The following is a 16746-nucleotide window of genomic DNA, read 5'->3' on the forward strand; positions in this document are numbered from 1 at the left end:
CGAATCACTTCCCCTAAGCCATAAGAAGTTAAAATCCGTGTTCGAAGACTGATTTAAGCCTGTCAATCAATCACACAGCATCATCTGATCTGGGAATTTGCAGTGTGCCAGGCTTTTATGAGAGACAATTGTCATCTAAAGCAGAATTGGTTTGGTTGTTTTCGTTCGAGGTTTGTACTGTAAGCCACATTGGTACTTGTGTTGATTCATTGACTTCGCTGTTTAAAGAAGGTAGAGATTGCACACATAAAAACACTGACCACGACGTGATTTGAACACGCAACCTTCTGATCTGGAGTCAGACGCGCTACCGTTGCGCCACGAGGTCTAGACAAAGCTCATCTTTGGAGGGGATGCCTAGTTCAGATTTCGTTGATTGTATCATTTGGAATGGAGGCCTGGATCTCTTGGGAAATGTATCATCTGACAATGCCCCCTCGTCAGCACGTGCCTCTGCCCGACAGGTTAGGTGTATGAAAATAAGTAAATGCAGAGCCCGAATAGCTCAGTCGGTAGAGCATCAGACTTTTAAACTGAGGGTCCAGGGTTCAAGTCCCTGTTCGGTTCTGCTTTAATGTTCACCTTCCTTCAGTAGGCAGTCTTTCCATACTTGCATTTGGTCAGATTTAAAAATGGCTTTACTGCGAAAGCATACCATGCGATTATCTGAGGACAGCGCCCCTCTTCCAAAAGCATACAAACATTTTCCAATCATATAGAGTCACGAAAGTCAGAAATAGCCATCAAATTAATCACTTACCTTTGAAGATTTTCATCTGGTTGCAGTCACAAGAGTCTCAGCTACACAATAAATGTTTGTTTTGTTCAATAAAGTCCCTCTTTATATCCCAAAAACTCAGTTTTGTTGGCGCGTTGTGTTCAGTAATCCACTGGCTCAAAGGCGGTCAAAACACGCAGACGAATACGTCCGAACAGTACCGGTAAAGTTTGTTGAAACATGTCAAACGATTTTTATAATTAATCTTCAGGTTGGCAATTGTCTAAATACTCGATAATATTTCAACCGGACAATAGCGTATTCAATAGAAAGGAAAAACAACGACGGGCACGCACTTGGTCATGTGCGCAAACCAGCACTGCATGCTTCCTCAGTCCACTGACAGAAGGTCTCATTCTTCTTCATTTTTCAGAAAACAATCCTGAAACAATGTCTAAAGACTGTTGACATCTAGTGGAAGCCATAGGAACTGCAATCTGGGTCCTAACCCATTAGAAACTCAATAGGCATTCAATTGAAAACTTCCCACATCAAAAGAAATCCCACTTCCCGGATGGATTTTCCTCAGATTTTCACCTGCCATATCAGTTCTGTTATACTCACAGACATCATTTGAACGGTTTTGGAAACTTTAAAGTGTGTTCTATCCAAATCTACCATTTATATGCATATCCTAGATTCTGGGCCTGAGTAACAGGCAGTTTACTTTGGGCACTCTTCTCATCCAGATGTCGAATCACTTCCCCTAAGCCATAAGAAGTTAAAATCCGTGTTCGAAGACTGATTTAAGCCTGTCAATCAATCACACAGCATCATCTGATCTGGGAATTTGCAGTGTGCCAGGCTTTTATGAGAGACAGTTGTCATCTAAAGCAGAATTGGTTTTTTTGTTTTCGTTCGAGGTTTGTACTGTAAGCCACATTGGTACTTGTGTTGATTCATTGACTTCGCTGTTTAAAGAAGGTAGAGATTGCACACATAAAAACACAGACCACGACGTGATTTGAACACGCAACCTTCTGATCTGGAGTCAGACACGCTACCGTTGCGCCACGAGGTCTAGACAAAATGCATCTTTGGAGGGGATGCCTAGTTCAGATTTCGTTGATTGTATCATTTGGAATGGAGGCCTGGATCTCTTGGGAAATGTATTATCTGACAATGCCCCCTCGTCAGCACGTGCCTCTGCCCGACAGGTTAGGTGTATGAAAATAGGTAAATGCAGAGCCCGAATAGCTCAGTCGGTAGAGCATCAGACTTTTAAACTGAGGGTCCAGGGTTCAAGTCCCTGTTCGGTTCTGCTTTAATGTTCACCTTCCTTCAGTAGGCAGTCTTTCCATACTTGCATTTGGTCAGATTTAAAAATGGCTTTACTGCGAAAGCATACCATGCGATTATCTGAGGACAGCGCCCCGCATACAAACATTTTCCAATCATATAGAGTCACGAAAGTCAGAAATAGCCATCAAATTAATCACTTACCTTTGAAGATTTTCATCTGGTTGCAGTCACAAGAGTCTCAGCTACACAATAAATGATTGTTTTGTTCAATAAAGTCCCTCTTTATATCCCAAAAACTCAGTTTTGTTGGCGCGTTGTGTTCAGTAATCCACTGGCTCAAAGGCGGTCAAAACACGCAGACGAATACGTCCGAACAGTACCGGTAAAGTTTGTTGAAACATGTCAAACGATTTTTATAATTAATCTTCAGGTTGGCAATTGTCTAATTACTCGATAATATTTCAACCGGACAATAGCGTATTCAATAGAAAGGAAAACAACGACGGGCACGCACTTGGTCATGTGCGCAAACCAGCACTGCATGCTTCCTCAGTCCACTGACAGAAGGTCTCGTTCTTCTTCATTTTTCAGAAAACAATCCTGAAACAATGTCTAAAGACTGTTGACATCTAGTGGAAGCCATAGGAACTGCAATCTGGGTCCTAACCCATTAGAAACTCAATAGGCATTCAATTGAAAACTTCCCACATCAAAAGAAATCCCACTTCCCGGATGGATTTTCCTCAGATTTTCACCTGCCATATCAGTTCTGTTATACTCACAGACATCATTTGAACGGTTTTGGAAACTTTAAAGTGTGTTCTATCCAAATCTACCATTTATATGCATATCCTAGATTCTGGGCCTGAGTAACAGGCAGTTTACTTTGGGCACTCTTCTCATCCAGATGTCGAATCACTTCCCCTAAGCCATAAGAAGTTAAAATCCGTGTTCGAAGACTGATTTAAGCCTGTCAATCAATCACACAGCATCATCTGATCTGGGAATTTGCAGTGTGCCAGGCTTTTATGAGAGACAGTTGTCATCTAAAGCAGAATTGGTTTTTTTGTTTTCGTTCGAGGTTTGTACTGTAAGCCACATTGGTACTTGTGTTGATTCATTGACTTCGCTGTTTAAAGAAGGTAGAGATTGCACACATAAAAACACAGACCACGACGTGATTTGAACACGCAACCTTCTGATCTGGAGTCAGACACGCTACCGTTGCGCCACGAGGTCTAGACAAAATGCATCTTTGGAGGGGATGCCTAGTTCAGATTTCGTTGATTGTATCATTTGGAATGGAGGCCTGGATCTCTTGGGAAATGTATTATCTGACAATGCCCCCTCGTCAGCACGTGCCTCTGCCCGACAGGTTAGGTGTATGAAAATAAGTAAATGCAGAGCCCGAATAGCTCAGTCGGTAGAGCATCAGACTTTTAAACTGAGGGTCCAGGGTTCAAGTCCCTGTTCGGTTCTGCTTTAATGTTCACCTTCCTTCAGTAGGCAGTCTTTCCATACTTGCATTTGGTCAGATTTAAAAATGGCTTTACTGCGAAAGCATACCATGCGATTATCTGAGGACAGCGCCCCGCATACAAACATTTTCCAATCATATAGAGTCACGAAAGTCAGAAATAGCCATCAAATTAATCACTTACCTTTGAAGATTTTCATCTGGTTGCAGTCACAAGAGTCTCAGCTACACAATAAATGATTGTTTTGTTCAATAAAGTCCCTCTTTATATCCCAAAAACTCAGTTTTGTTGGCGCGTTGTGTTCAGTAATCCACTGGCTCAAAGGCGGTCAAAACACGCAGACGAATACGTCCGAACAGTACCGGTAAAGTTTGTTGAAACATGTCAAACGATTTTTATAATTAATCTTCAGGTTGGCAATTGTCTAATTACTCGATAATATTTCAACCGGACAATAGCGTATTCAATAGAAAGGAAAACAACGACGGGCACGCACTTGGTCATGTGCGCAAACCAGCACTGCATGCTTCCTCAGTCCACTGACAGAAGGTCTCATTCTTCTTCATTTTTCAGAAAACAATCCTGAAACAATGTCTAAAGACTGTTGACATCTAGTGGAAGCCATAGGAACTGCAATCTGGGTCCTAACCCATTAGAAACTCAATAGGCATTCAATTGAAAACTTCCCACATCAAAAGAAATCCCACTTCCCGGATGGATTTTCCTCAGATTTTCACCTGCCATATCAGTTCTGTTATACTCACAGACATCATTTGAACGGTTTTGGAAACTTTAAAGTGTGTTCTATCCAAATCTACCATTTATATGCATATCCTAGATTCTGGGCCTGAGTAACAGGCAGTTTACTTTGGGCACTCTTCTCATCCAGATGTCGAATCACTTCCCCTAAGCCATAAGAAGTTAAAATCCGTGTTCGAAGACTGATTTAAGCCTGTCAATCAATCACACAGCATCATCTGATCTGGGAATTTGCAGTGTGCCAGGCTTTTATGAGAGACAATTGTCATCTAAAGCAGAATTGGTTTGGTTGTTTTTGTTCGAGGTTTGTACTGTAAGCCACATTGGTACTTGTGTTGATTCATTGACTTCGCTGTTTAAAGAAGGTAGAGATTGCACACATAAAAACACTGACCACGACGTGATTTGAACACGCAACCTTCTGATCTGGAGTCAGACACGCTACCGTTGCGCAACGAGGTCTAGACAAAACGCATCTTTGGAGGGGATGCCTAGTTCAGATTTCGTTGATTGTATCATTTGGAATGGAGGCCTGGATCTCTTTGGAAATGTATTATCTGACAATGCCCCCTCGTCAGCACGTGCCTCTGCCCGACAGGTTAGGTGTATGAAAATAAGTAAATGCTGAGCCCGAATAGCTCAGTCGGTAGAGCATCAGACTTTTAATCTGAGGGTCCAGGGTTCAAGTCCCTGTTCGGGCGCTGCTTTAATGTTCACCTTCCTTCAGTAGGCAGTCTTTCCATACTTTCATTTGGTCAGATTTAAAAATGGCTTTACTGCGAAAGCATACCATGCGATTATCTGAGGACAGCGCCCATCTTCCAAAAGCATACAAACATTTTCCAATCATATAGAGTCACGAAAGTCAGAAATAGCCATCAAATTAATCACTTACCTTTGAAGATTTTCATCTGGTTGCAGTCACAAGAGTCTCAGCTACACAATAAATCTTTGTTTTGTTCAATAAAGTCCCTCTTTATATCCCAAAAACTCAGTTTTGTTGGCGCGTTGTGTTCAGTAATCCACTGGCTCAAAGGCGGTCAAAACACGCAGACGAATACGTCCGAACAGTACCGGTAAAGTTTGTTGAAACATGTCAAACGATTTTTATAATTAATCTTCAGGTTGGCAATTGTCTAATTACTCGATAATATTTCAACCGGACAATAGCGTATTCAATAGAAAGGAAAACAACGACGGGCACGCACTTGGTCATGTGCGCAAACCAGCACTGCATGCTTCCTCAGTCCACTGACAGAAGGTCTCATTCTTCTTCATTTTTCAGAAAACAATCCTGAAACAATGTCTAAAGACTGTTGACATCTAGTGGAAGCCATAGGAACTGCAATCTGGGTCCTAACCCATTAGAAACTCAATAGGCATTCAATTGAAAACTTCCCACATCAAAAGAAATCCCACTTCCCGGATGGATTTTCCTCAGATTTTCACCTGCCATATCAGTTCTGTTATACTCACAGACATCATTTGAACGGTTTTGGAAACTTTAAAGTGTGTTCTATCCAAATCTACCATTTATATGCATATCCTAGATTCTGGGCCTGAGTAACAGGCAGTTTACTTTGGGCACTCTTCTCATCCAGATGTCGAATCACTTCCCCTAAGCCATAAGAAGTTAAAATCCGTGTTCGAAGACTGATTTAAGCCTGTCAATCAATCACACAGCATCATCTGATCTGGGAATTTGCAGTGTGCCAGGCTTTTATGAGAGACAATTGTCATCTAAAGCAGAATTGGTTTGGTTGTTTTCGTTCGAGGTTTGTACTGTAAGCCACATTGGTACTTGTGTTGATTCATTGACTTCGCTGTTTAAAGAAGGTAGAGATTGCACACATAAAAACACTGACCACGACGTGATTTGAACACGCAACCTTCTGATCTGGAGTCAGACACGCTACCGTTGCGCAACGAGGTCTAGACAAAACGCATCTTTGGAGGGGATGCCTAGTTCAGATTTCGTTGATTGTATCATTTGGAATGGAGGCCTGGATCTCTTGGGAAATGTATTATCTGACAATGCCCCCTCGTCAGCACGTGCCTCTGCCCGACAGGTTAGGTGTATGAAAATAAGTAAATGCTGAGCCCGAATAGCTCAGTCGGTAGAGCATCAGACTTTTAATCTGAGGGTCCAGGGTTCAAGTCCCTGTTCGGGCGCTGCTTTAATGTTCACCTTCCTTCAGTAGGCAGTCTTTCCATACTTTCATTTGGTCAGATTTAAAAATGGCTTTACTGCGAAAGCATACCATGCGATTATCTGAGGACAGCGCCCATCTTCCAAAAGCATACAAACATTTTCCAATCATATAGAGTCACGAAAGTCAGAAATAGCCATCAAATTAATCACTTACCTTTGAAGATTTTCATCTGGTTGCAGTCACAAGAGTCTCAGCTACACAATAAATGTTTGTTTTGTTCAATAAAGTCCCTCTTTATATCCCAAAAACTCAGTTTTGTTGGCGCGTTGTGTTCAGTAATCCACTGGCTCAAAGGCGGTCAAAACACGCAGACGAATACGTCCGAACAGTACCGGTAAAGTTTGTTGAAACATGTCAAACGATTTTTATAATTAATCTTCAGGTTGGCAATTGTCTAATTACTCGATAATATTTCAACCGGACAATAGCGTATTCAATAGAAAGGAAAACAACGACGGGCACGCACTTGGTCATGTGCGCAAACCAGCACTGCATGCTTCCTCAGTCCACTGACAGAAGGTCTCATTCTTCTTCATTTTTCAGAAAACAATCCTGAAACAATGTCTAAAGACTGTTGACATCTAGTGGAAGCCATAGGAACTGCAATCTGGGTCCTAACCCATTAGAAACTCAATAGGCATTCAATTGAAAACTTCCCACATCAAAAGAAATCCCACTTCCCGGATGGATTTTCCTCAGATTTTCACCTGCCATATCAGTTCTGTTATACTCACAGACATCATTTGAACGGTTTTGGAAACTTTAAAGTGTGTTCTATCCAAATCTACCATTTATATGCATATCCTAGATTCTGGGCCTGAGTAACAGGCAGTTTACTTTGGGCACTCTTCTCATCCAGATGTCGAATCACTTCCCCTAAGCCATAAGAAGTTAAAATCCGTGTTCGAAGACTGATTTAAGCCTGTCAATCAATCACACAGCATCATCTGATCTGGGAATTTGCAGTGTGCCAGGCTTTTATGAGAGACAATTGTCATCTAAAGCAGAATTGGTTTAGTTGTTTTCGTTCGAGGTTTGTACTGTAAGCCACATTGGTACTTGTGTTGATTCATTGACTTCGCTGTTTAAAGAAGGTAGAGATTGCACACATAAAAACACTGACCACGACGTGATTTGAACACGCAACCTTCTGATCTGGAGTCAGACACGCTACCGTTGCGCCACGAGGTCTAGACAAAACGCATCTTTGGAGGGGATGCCTAGTTCAGATTTCGTTGATTGTATCATTTGGAATGGAGGCCTGGATCTCTTGGGAAATGTATTATCTGACAATGCCCCCTCGTCAGCACGTGCCTCTGCCCGACAGGTTAGGTGTATGAAAATAAGTAAATGCTGAGCCCGAATAGCTCAGTCGGTAGAGCATCAGACTTTTAATCTGAGGGTCCAGGGTTCAAGTCCCTGTTCGGGCGCTGCTTTAATGTTAACCTTCCTTCAGTAGGCAGTCTTTCCATACTTTCATTTGGTCAGATTTAAAAATGGCTTTACTGCGAAAGCATACCATGCGATTATCTGAGGACAGCGCCCATCTTCCAAAAGCATACAAACATTTTCCAATCATATAGAGTCACGAAAGTCAGAAATAGCCATCAAATTAATCACTTACCTTTGAAGATTTTCATCTGGTTGCAGTCACAAGAGTCTCAGCTACACAATAAATGTTTGTTTTGTTCAATAAAGTCCCTCTTTATATCCCAAAATCTCAGTTTTGTTGGCGCGTTGTGTTCAGTAATCCACTGGCTCAAAGGCGGTCAAAACACGCAGACGAATACGTCCGAACAGTACCGGTAAAGTTTGTTGAAACATGTCAAACGATTTTTATAATTAATCTTCAGGTTGGCAATTGTCTAATTACTCGATAATATTTCAACCGGACAATAGCGTATTCAATAGAAAGGAAAAACAACGACGGGCACGCACTTGGTCATGTGCGCAAACCAGCACTGCATGCTTCCTCAGTCCACTGACAGAAGGTCTCATTCTTCTTCATTTTTCAGAAAACAATCCTGAAACAATGTCTAAAGACTGTTGACATCTAGTGGAAGCCATAGGAACTGCAATCTGGGTCCTAACCCATTAGAAACTCAATAGGCATTCAATTGAAATATTCCCACATCAAAAAAATCCCACTTCCCGGATGGATTTTCCTCAGATTTTCACCTGCCATATCAGTTCTGTTATACTCACAGACATCATTTGAACGGTTTTGGAAACTTTAAAGTGTGTTCTATCCAAATCTACCATTTATATGCATATCCTAGATTCTGGGCCTGAGTAACAGGCAGTTTACTTTGGGCACTCTTCTCATCCAGATGTCGAATCACTTCCCCTAAGCCATAAGAAGTTAAAATCCGTGTTCGAAGACTGATTTAAGCCTGTCAATCAATCACACAGCATCATCTGATCTGGGAATTTGCAGTGTGACAGGCTTTTATGAGAGACAATTGTCATCTAAAGCAGAATTGGTTTAGTTGTTTTCGTTCGAGGTTTGTACTGTAAGCCACATTGGTACTTGTGTTGATTCATTGACTTCGCTGTTTAAAGAAGGTAGAGATTGCACACATAAAAACACTGACCACGACGTGATTTGAACACGCAACCTTCTGATCTGGAGTCAGACACGCTACCGTTGCGCCACGAGGTCTAGACAAAACGCATCTTTGGAGGGGATGCCTAGTTCAGATTTCGTTGATTGTATCATTTGGAATGGAGGCCTGGATCTCTTGGGAAATGTATTATCTGACAATGCCCCCTCGTCAGCACGTGCCTCTGCCCGACAGGTTAGGTGTATGAAAATAAGTAAATGCTGAGCCCGAATAGCTCAGTCGGTAGAGCATCAGACTTTTAATCTGAGGGTCCAGGGTTCAAGTCCCTGTTCGGGCGCTGCTTTAATGTTAACCTTCCTTCAGTAGGCAGTCTTTCCATACTTTCATTTGGTCAGATTTAAAAATGGCTTTACTGCGAAAGCATACCATGCGATTATCTGAGGACAGCGCCCATCTTCCAAAAGCATACAAACATTTTCCAATCATATAGAGTCACGAAAGTCAGAAATAGCCATCAAATTAATCACTTACCTTTGAAGATTTTCATCTGGTTGCAGTCACAAGAGTCTCAGCTACACAATAAATGTTTGTTTTGTTCAATAAAGTCCCTCTTTATATCCCAAAATCTCAGTTTTGTTGGCGCGTTGTGTTCAGTAATCCACTGGCTCAAAGGCGGTCAAAACACGCAGACGAATACGTCCGAACAGTACCGGTAAAGTTTGTTGAAACATGTCAAACGATTTTTATAATTAATCTTCAGGTTGGCAATTGTCTAATTACTCGATAATATTTCAACCGGACAATAGCGTATTCAATAGAAAGGAAAAACAACGACGGGCACGCACTTGGTCATGTGCGCAAACCAGCACTGCATGCTTCCTCAGTCCACTGACAGAAGGTCTCATTCTTCTTCATTTTTCAGAAAACAATCCTGAAACAATGTCTAAAGACTGTTGACATCTAGTGGAAGCCATAGGAACTGCAATCTGGGTCCTAACCCATTAGAAACTCAATAGGCATTCAATTGAAATATTCCCACATCAAAAAAATCCCACTTCCCGGATGGATTTTCCTCAGATTTTCACCTGCCATATCAGTTCTGTTATACTCACAGACATCATTTGAACGGTTTTGGAAACTTTAAAGTGTGTTCTATCCAAATCTACCATTTATATGCATATCCTAGATTCTGGGCCTGAGTAACAGGCAGTTTACTTTGGGCACTCTTCTCATCCAGATGTCGAATCACTTCCCCTAAGCCATAAGAAGTTAAAATCCGTGTTCGAAGACTGATTTAAGCCTGTCAATCAATCACACAGCATCATCTGATCTGGGAATTTGCAGTGTGACAGGCTTTTATGAGAGACAATTGTCATCTAAAGCAGAATTGGTTTGGTTGTTTTCGTTCGAGGTTTGTACTGTAAGCCACATTGGTACTTGTGTTGATTCATTGACTTCGCTGTTTAAAGGAGGTAGAGATTGCACACATAAAAAAACTGACCACGACGTGATTTGAACACGCAACCTTCTGATCTGGAGTCAGACACGCTACCGTTGCGCCACGAGGTCTAGACAAAACACGTCTTTGGAGGGGATGCCTAGTTCAGATTTCGTTGATTGTATCATTTGGAATGGAGGCCTGGATCTCTTGGGAAATGTATTATCTGACAATGCCCCCTCGTCAGCACGTGCCTCTGCCCGACAGGTTAGGTGTATGAAAATAAGTAAATGCAGAGCCCGAATAGCTCAGTCGGTAAAGCATCAGACTTTTAAACTGAGGGTCCAGGGTTCAAGTCCCTGTTCGGGCACTGCTTTAATGTTCACCATCCTTCAGTAGGCAGTCTTTCCATACTTGCATTTGGTCAGATTTAAAAATGGCTTTACTGCGAAAGCATACCATGCGATTATCTGAGGACAGCGCCCCTCTTCCAAAAGCATACAAACATTTTCCAATCATATAGAGTCACGAAAGTCAGAAATAGCCATCAAATTAATCACTTACCTTTGAAGATTTTCATCTGGTTGCAGTCACAAGAGTCTCAGCTACACAATAAATGTTTGTTTTGTTCAATAAAGTCCCTCTTTATATCCCAAAAACTCAGTTTTGTTGGCGCGTTGTGTTCAGTAATCCACTGGCTCAAAGGCGGTCAAAACACGCAGACGAATACGTCCGAACAGTACCGGTAAAGTTTGTTGAAACATGTCAAACGATTTTTATAATTAATCTTCAGGTTGGCAATTGTCTAAATACTCGATAATATTTCAACCGGACAATAGCGTATTCAATAGAAAGGAAAAACAACGACGGGCACGCACTTGGTCATGTGCGCAAACCAGCACTGCATGCTTCCTCAGTCCACTGACAGAAGGTCTCATTCTTCTTCATTTTTCAGAAAACAATCCTGAAACAATGTCTAAAGACTGTTGACATCTAGTGGAAGCCATAGGAACTGCAATCTGGGTCCTAACCCATTAGAAACTCAATAGGCATTCAATTGAAAACTTCCCACATCAAAAGAAATCCCACTTCCCGGATGGATTTTCCTCAGATTTTCACCTGCCATATCAGTTCTGTTATACTCACAGACATCATTTGAACGGTTTTGGAAACTTTAAAGTGTGTTCTATCCAAATCTACCATTTATATGCATATCCTAGATTCTGGGCCTGAGTAACAGGCAGTTTACTTTGGGCACTCTTCTCATCCAGATGTCGAATCACTTCCCCTAAGCCATAAGAAGTTAAAATCCGTGTTCGAAGACTGATTTAAGCCTGTCAATCAATCACACAGCATCATCTGATCTGGGAATTTGCAGTGTGACAGGCTTTTATGAGAGACAATTGTCATCTAAAGCAGAATTGGTTTGGTTGTTTTCGTTCGAGGTTTGTACTGTAAGCCACATTGGTACTTGTGTTGATTCATTGACTTCGCTGTTTAAAGGAGGTAGAGATTGCACACATAAAAAAACTGACCACGACGTGATTTCAACACGCAACCTTCTGATCTGGAGTCAGACACGCTACCGTTGCGCCACGAGGTCTAGACAAAACACGTCTTTGGAGGGGATGCCTAGTTCAGATTTCGTTGATTGTATCATTTGGAATGGAGGCCTGGATCTCTTGGGAAATGTATTATCTGACAATGCCCCCTCGTCAGCACGTGCCTCTGCCCGACAGGTTAGGTGTATGAAAATAAGTAAATGCAGAGCCCGAATAGCTCAGTCGGTAAAGCATCAGACTTTTAAACTGAGGGTCCAGGGTTCAAGTCCCTGTTCGGGCACTGCTTTAATGTTCACCATCCTTCAGTAGGCAGTCTTTCCATACTTGCATTTGGTCAGATTTAAAAATGGCTTTACTGCGAAAGCATACCATGCGATTATCTGAGGACAGCGCCCCTCTTCCAAAAGCATACAAACATTTTCCAATCATATAGAGTCACGAAAGTCAGAAATAGCCATCAAATTAATCACTTACCTTTGAAGATTTTCATCTGGTTGCAGTCACAAGAGTCTCAGCTACACAATAAATGTTTGTTTTGTTCAATAAAGTCCCTCTTTATATCCCAAAATCTCAGTTTTGTTGGCGCGTTGTGTTCAGTAATCCACTGGCTCAAAGGCGGTCAAAACACGCAGACGAATACGTCCGAACAGTACCGGTAAAGTTTGTTGAAACATGTCAAACGATTTTTATAATTAATCTTCAGGTTGGCAATTGTCTAAATACTCGATAATATTTCAACCGGACAATAGCGTATTCAATAGAAAGGAAAAACAACGACGGGCACGCACTTGGTCATGTGCGCAAACCAGCACTGCATGCTTCCTCAGTCCACTGACAGAAGGTCTCATTCTTCTTCATTTTTCAGAAAACAATCCTGAAACAATGTCTAAAGACTGTTGACATCTAGTGGAAGCCATAGGAACTGCAATCTGGGTCCTAACCCATTAGAAACTCAATAGGCATTCAATTGAAAACTTCCCACATCAAAAGAAATCCCACTTCCCGGATGGATTTTCCTCAGATTTTCACCTGCCATATCAGTTCTGTTATACTCACAGACATCATTTGAACGGTTTTGGAAACTTTAAAGTGTGTTCTATCCAAATCTACCATTTATATGCATATCCTAGATTCTGGGCCTGAGTAACAGGCAGTTTACTTTGGGCACTCTTCTCATCCAGATGTCGAATCACTTCCCCTAAGCCATAAGAAGTTAAAATCCGTGTTCGAAGACTGATTTAAGCCTGTCAATCAATCACACAGCATCATCTGATCTGGGAATTTGCAGTGTGCCAGGCTTTTATGAGAGACAGTTGTCATCTAAAGCAGAATTGGTTTTTTTGTTTTCGTTCGAGGTTTGTACTGTAAGCCACATTGGTACTTGTGTTGATTCATTGACTTCGCTGTTTAAAGAAGGTAGAGATTGCACACATAAAAACACAGACCACGACGTGATTTGAACACGCAACCTTCTGATCTGGAGTCAGACACGCTACCGTTGCGCCACGAGGTCTAGACAAAATGCATCTTTGGAGGGGATGCCTAGTTCAGATTTCGTTGATTGTATCATTTGGAATGGAGGCCTGGATCTCTTGGGAAATGTATTATCTGACAATGCCCCCTCGTCAGCACGTGCCTCTGCCCGACAGGTTAGGTGTATGAAAATAAGTAAATGCAGAGCCCGAATAGCTCAGTCGGTAGAGCATCAGACTTTTAAACTGAGGGTCCAGGGTTCAAGTCCCTGTTCGGTTCTTCTTTAATGTTCACCTTCCTTCAGTAGGCAGTCTTTCCATACTTGCATTTGGTCAGATTTAAAAATGGCTTTACTGCGAAAGCATACCATGCGATTATCTGAGGACAGCGCCCCGCATACAAACATTTTCCAATCATATAGAGTCACGAAAGTCAGAAATAGCCATCAAATTAATCACTTACCTTTGAAGATTTTCATCTGGTTGCAGTCACAAGAGTCTCAGCTACACAATAAATGTTTGTTTTGTTCAATAAAGTCCCTCTTTATATCCCAAAATCTCAGTTTTGTTGGCGCGTTGTGTTCAGTAATCCACTGGCTCAAAGGCGGTCAAAACACGCAGACGAATACGTCCGAACAGTACCGGTAAAGTTTGTTGAAACATGTCAAACGATTTTTATAATTAATCTTCAGGTTGGCAATTGTCTAATTACTCGATAATATTTCAACCGGACAATAGCGTATTCAATAGAAAGGAAAACAACGACGGGCACGCACTTGGTCATGTGCGCAAACCAGCACTGCATGCTTCCTCAGTCCACAGACAGAAGGTCTCATTCTTCTTCATTTTTCAGAAAACAATCCTGAAACAATGTCTAAAGACTGTTGACATCTAGTGGAAGCCATAGGAACTGCAATCTGGGTCCTAACCCATTAGAAACTCAATAGGCATTCAATTGAAAACTTCCCACATCAAAAGAAATCCCACTTCCCGGATGGATTTTCCTCAGATTTTCACCTGCCATATCAGTTCTGTTATACTCACAGACATCATTTGAACGGTTTTGGAAACTTTAAAGTGTGTTCTATCCAAATCTACCATTTATATGCATATCCTAGATTCTGGGCCTGAGTAACAGGCAGTTTACTTTGGGCACTCTTCTCATCCAGATGTCGAATCACTTCCCCTAAGCCATAAGAAGTTAAAATCCGTGTTCGAAGACTGATTTAAGCCTGTCAATCAATCACACAGCATCATCTGATCTGGGAATTTGCAGTGTGCCAGGCTTTTATGAGAGACAATTGTCATCTAAAGCAGAATTGGTTTGGTTGTTTTCGTTCGAGGTTTGTACTGTAAGCCACATTGGTACTTGTGTTGATTCATTGACTTCGCTGTTTAAAGAAGGTAGAGATTGCACACATAAAAACATTGACCACGACGTGATTTGAACACGCAACCTTCTGATCTGGAGTCAGACACGCTACCGTTGCGCCACGAGGTCTAGACAAAACGCATCTTTGGAGGGGATGCCTAGTTCAGATTTCGTTGATTGTATCATTTGGAATGGAGGCCTGGATCTCTTGGGAAATGTATTATCTGACAATGCCCCCTCGTCAGCACGTGCCTCTGCCCGACAGGTTAGGTGTATGAAAATAAGTAAATGCTGAGCCCGAATAGCTCAGTCGGTAGAGCATCAGACTTTTAATCTGAGGGTCCAGGGTTCAAGTCCCTGTTCGGGCGCTGCTTTAATGTTAACCTTCCTTCAGTAGGCAGTCTTTCCATACTTTCATTTGGTCAGATTTAAAAATGGCTTTACTGCGAAAGCATACCATGCGATTATCTGAGGACAGCGCCCATCTTCCAAAAGCATACAAACATTTTCCAATCATATAGAGTCACGAAAGTCAGAAATAGCCATCAAATTAATCACTTACCTTTGAAGATTTTCATCTGGTTGCAGTCACAAGAGTCTCAGCTACACAATAAATGTTTGTTTTGTTCAATAAAGTCCCTCTTTATATCCCAAAATCTCAGTTTTGTTGGCGCGTTGTGTTCAGTAATCCACTGGCTCAAAGGCGGTCAAAACACGCAGACGAATACGTCCGAACAGTACCGGTAAAGTTTGTTGAAACATGTCAAACGATTTTTATAATTAATCTTCAGGTTGGCAATTGTCTAATTACTCGATAATATTTCAACCGGACAATAGCGTATTCAATAGAAAGGAAAAACAACGACGGGCACGCACTTGGTCATGTGCGCAAACCAGCACTGCATGCTTCCTCAGTCCACTGACAGAAGGTCTCATTCTTCTTCATTTTTCAGAAAACAATCCTGAAACAATGTCTAAAGACTGTTGACATCTAGTGGAAGCCATAGGAACTGCAATCTGGGTCCTAACCCATTAGAAACTCAATAGGCATTCAATTGAAATATTCCCACATCAAAAAAATCCCACTTCCCGGATGGATTTTCCTCAGATTTTCACCTGCCATATCAGTTCTGTTATACTCACAGACATCATTTGAACGGTTTTGGAAACTTTAAAGTGTGTTCTATCCAAATCTACCATTTATATGCATATCCTAGATTCTGGGCCTGAGTAACAGGCAGTTTACTTTGGGCACTCTTCTCATCCAGATGTCGAATCACTTCCCCTAAGCCATAAGAAGTTAAAATCCGTGTTCGAAGACTGATTTAAGCCTGTCAATCAATCACACAGCATCATCTGATCTGGGAATTTGCAGTGTGACAGGCTTTTATGAGAGACAATTGTCATCTAAAGCAGAATTGGTTTGGTTGTTTTCGTTCGAGGTTTGTACTGTAAGCCACATTGGTACTTGTGTTGATTCATTGACTTCGCTGTTTAAAGGAGGTAGAGATTGCACACATAAAAAAAATGACCACGACGTGATTTGAACACGCAACCTTCTGATCTGGAGTCAGACACGCTACCGTTGCGCCACGAGGTCTAGACAAAACACGTCTTTGGAGGGGATGCCTAGTTCAGATTTCGTTGATTGTATCATTTGGAATGGAGGCCTGGATCTCTTGGGAAATGTATTATCTGACAATGCCCCCTCGTCAGCACGTGCCTCTGCCCGACAGGTTAGGTGTATGAAAATAAGTAAATGCAGAGCCCGAATAGCTCAGTCGGTAAAGCATCAGACTTTTAAACTGAGGGTCCAGGGTTCAAGTCCCTGTTCGGGCACTGCTTTTATGTTCACCATCCTTCAGTAG

At 41.8% G+C, this 16746-nt stretch overlaps 20 non-coding genes across 20 annotated transcripts; 8 read left to right on the forward strand and 12 right to left on the reverse strand.

The window, feature by feature from the left end:
• Positions 1-256: 256 nt before the first annotated feature.
• Positions 257-328, reverse strand: trnaw-cca (transfer RNA tryptophan (anticodon CCA)). Its single transcript has one exon. It is a non-coding gene; the product is annotated as a tRNA-Trp (tRNA).
• A 1399-nt stretch (positions 329-1727) lies between these two features.
• Positions 1728-1799, reverse strand: trnaw-cca (transfer RNA tryptophan (anticodon CCA)). The gene has a single exon. It is a non-coding gene; the product is annotated as a tRNA-Trp (tRNA).
• Positions 1800-3187: 1388 nt separating this feature from the next.
• Positions 3188-3259, reverse strand: trnaw-cca (transfer RNA tryptophan (anticodon CCA)). The gene has a single exon. It is a non-coding gene; the product is annotated as a tRNA-Trp (tRNA).
• A 1388-nt stretch (positions 3260-4647) lies between these two features.
• trnaw-cca (transfer RNA tryptophan (anticodon CCA)) lies at positions 4648-4719 on the reverse strand. Its single transcript has one exon. It is a non-coding gene; the product is annotated as a tRNA-Trp (tRNA).
• Positions 4720-4885: 166 nt separating this feature from the next.
• On the forward strand, positions 4886-4958 carry trnak-uuu (transfer RNA lysine (anticodon UUU)). The gene has a single exon. It is a non-coding gene; the product is annotated as a tRNA-Lys (tRNA).
• Positions 4959-6118: 1160 nt separating this feature from the next.
• Positions 6119-6190, reverse strand: trnaw-cca (transfer RNA tryptophan (anticodon CCA)). Its single transcript has one exon. It is a non-coding gene; the product is annotated as a tRNA-Trp (tRNA).
• Positions 6191-6356: 166 nt separating this feature from the next.
• trnak-uuu (transfer RNA lysine (anticodon UUU)) lies at positions 6357-6429 on the forward strand. The gene has a single exon. It is a non-coding gene; the product is annotated as a tRNA-Lys (tRNA).
• A 1160-nt stretch (positions 6430-7589) lies between these two features.
• Positions 7590-7661, reverse strand: trnaw-cca (transfer RNA tryptophan (anticodon CCA)). The gene has a single exon. It is a non-coding gene; the product is annotated as a tRNA-Trp (tRNA).
• Positions 7662-7827: 166 nt separating this feature from the next.
• Positions 7828-7900, forward strand: trnak-uuu (transfer RNA lysine (anticodon UUU)). The gene has a single exon. It is a non-coding gene; the product is annotated as a tRNA-Lys (tRNA).
• Positions 7901-9060: 1160 nt separating this feature from the next.
• On the reverse strand, positions 9061-9132 carry trnaw-cca (transfer RNA tryptophan (anticodon CCA)). The gene has a single exon. It is a non-coding gene; the product is annotated as a tRNA-Trp (tRNA).
• Positions 9133-9298: 166 nt separating this feature from the next.
• trnak-uuu (transfer RNA lysine (anticodon UUU)) lies at positions 9299-9371 on the forward strand. Its single transcript has one exon. It is a non-coding gene; the product is annotated as a tRNA-Lys (tRNA).
• Positions 9372-10531: 1160 nt separating this feature from the next.
• trnaw-cca (transfer RNA tryptophan (anticodon CCA)) lies at positions 10532-10603 on the reverse strand. Its single transcript has one exon. It is a non-coding gene; the product is annotated as a tRNA-Trp (tRNA).
• Positions 10604-10769: 166 nt separating this feature from the next.
• On the forward strand, positions 10770-10842 carry trnak-uuu (transfer RNA lysine (anticodon UUU)). The gene has a single exon. It is a non-coding gene; the product is annotated as a tRNA-Lys (tRNA).
• Positions 10843-12003: 1161 nt separating this feature from the next.
• On the reverse strand, positions 12004-12075 carry trnaw-cca (transfer RNA tryptophan (anticodon CCA)). Its single transcript has one exon. It is a non-coding gene; the product is annotated as a tRNA-Trp (tRNA).
• Positions 12076-12241: 166 nt separating this feature from the next.
• trnak-uuu (transfer RNA lysine (anticodon UUU)) lies at positions 12242-12314 on the forward strand. Its single transcript has one exon. It is a non-coding gene; the product is annotated as a tRNA-Lys (tRNA).
• A 1161-nt stretch (positions 12315-13475) lies between these two features.
• trnaw-cca (transfer RNA tryptophan (anticodon CCA)) lies at positions 13476-13547 on the reverse strand. Its single transcript has one exon. It is a non-coding gene; the product is annotated as a tRNA-Trp (tRNA).
• A 1388-nt stretch (positions 13548-14935) lies between these two features.
• On the reverse strand, positions 14936-15007 carry trnaw-cca (transfer RNA tryptophan (anticodon CCA)). The gene has a single exon. It is a non-coding gene; the product is annotated as a tRNA-Trp (tRNA).
• Positions 15008-15173: 166 nt separating this feature from the next.
• On the forward strand, positions 15174-15246 carry trnak-uuu (transfer RNA lysine (anticodon UUU)). Its single transcript has one exon. It is a non-coding gene; the product is annotated as a tRNA-Lys (tRNA).
• Positions 15247-16406: 1160 nt separating this feature from the next.
• On the reverse strand, positions 16407-16478 carry trnaw-cca (transfer RNA tryptophan (anticodon CCA)). The gene has a single exon. It is a non-coding gene; the product is annotated as a tRNA-Trp (tRNA).
• A 166-nt stretch (positions 16479-16644) lies between these two features.
• On the forward strand, positions 16645-16717 carry trnak-uuu (transfer RNA lysine (anticodon UUU)). Its single transcript has one exon. It is a non-coding gene; the product is annotated as a tRNA-Lys (tRNA).
• The last annotated feature ends 29 nt before the right edge of the window (positions 16718-16746 follow it).

This window comes from Salmo salar, chromosome 03 (genome assembly GCF_965601325.2).
Source record: "Salmo salar chromosome 03, fSalSal1, whole genome shotgun sequence".
NCBI lineage: Eukaryota > Metazoa > Chordata > Actinopteri > Salmoniformes > Salmonidae > Salmo > Salmo salar.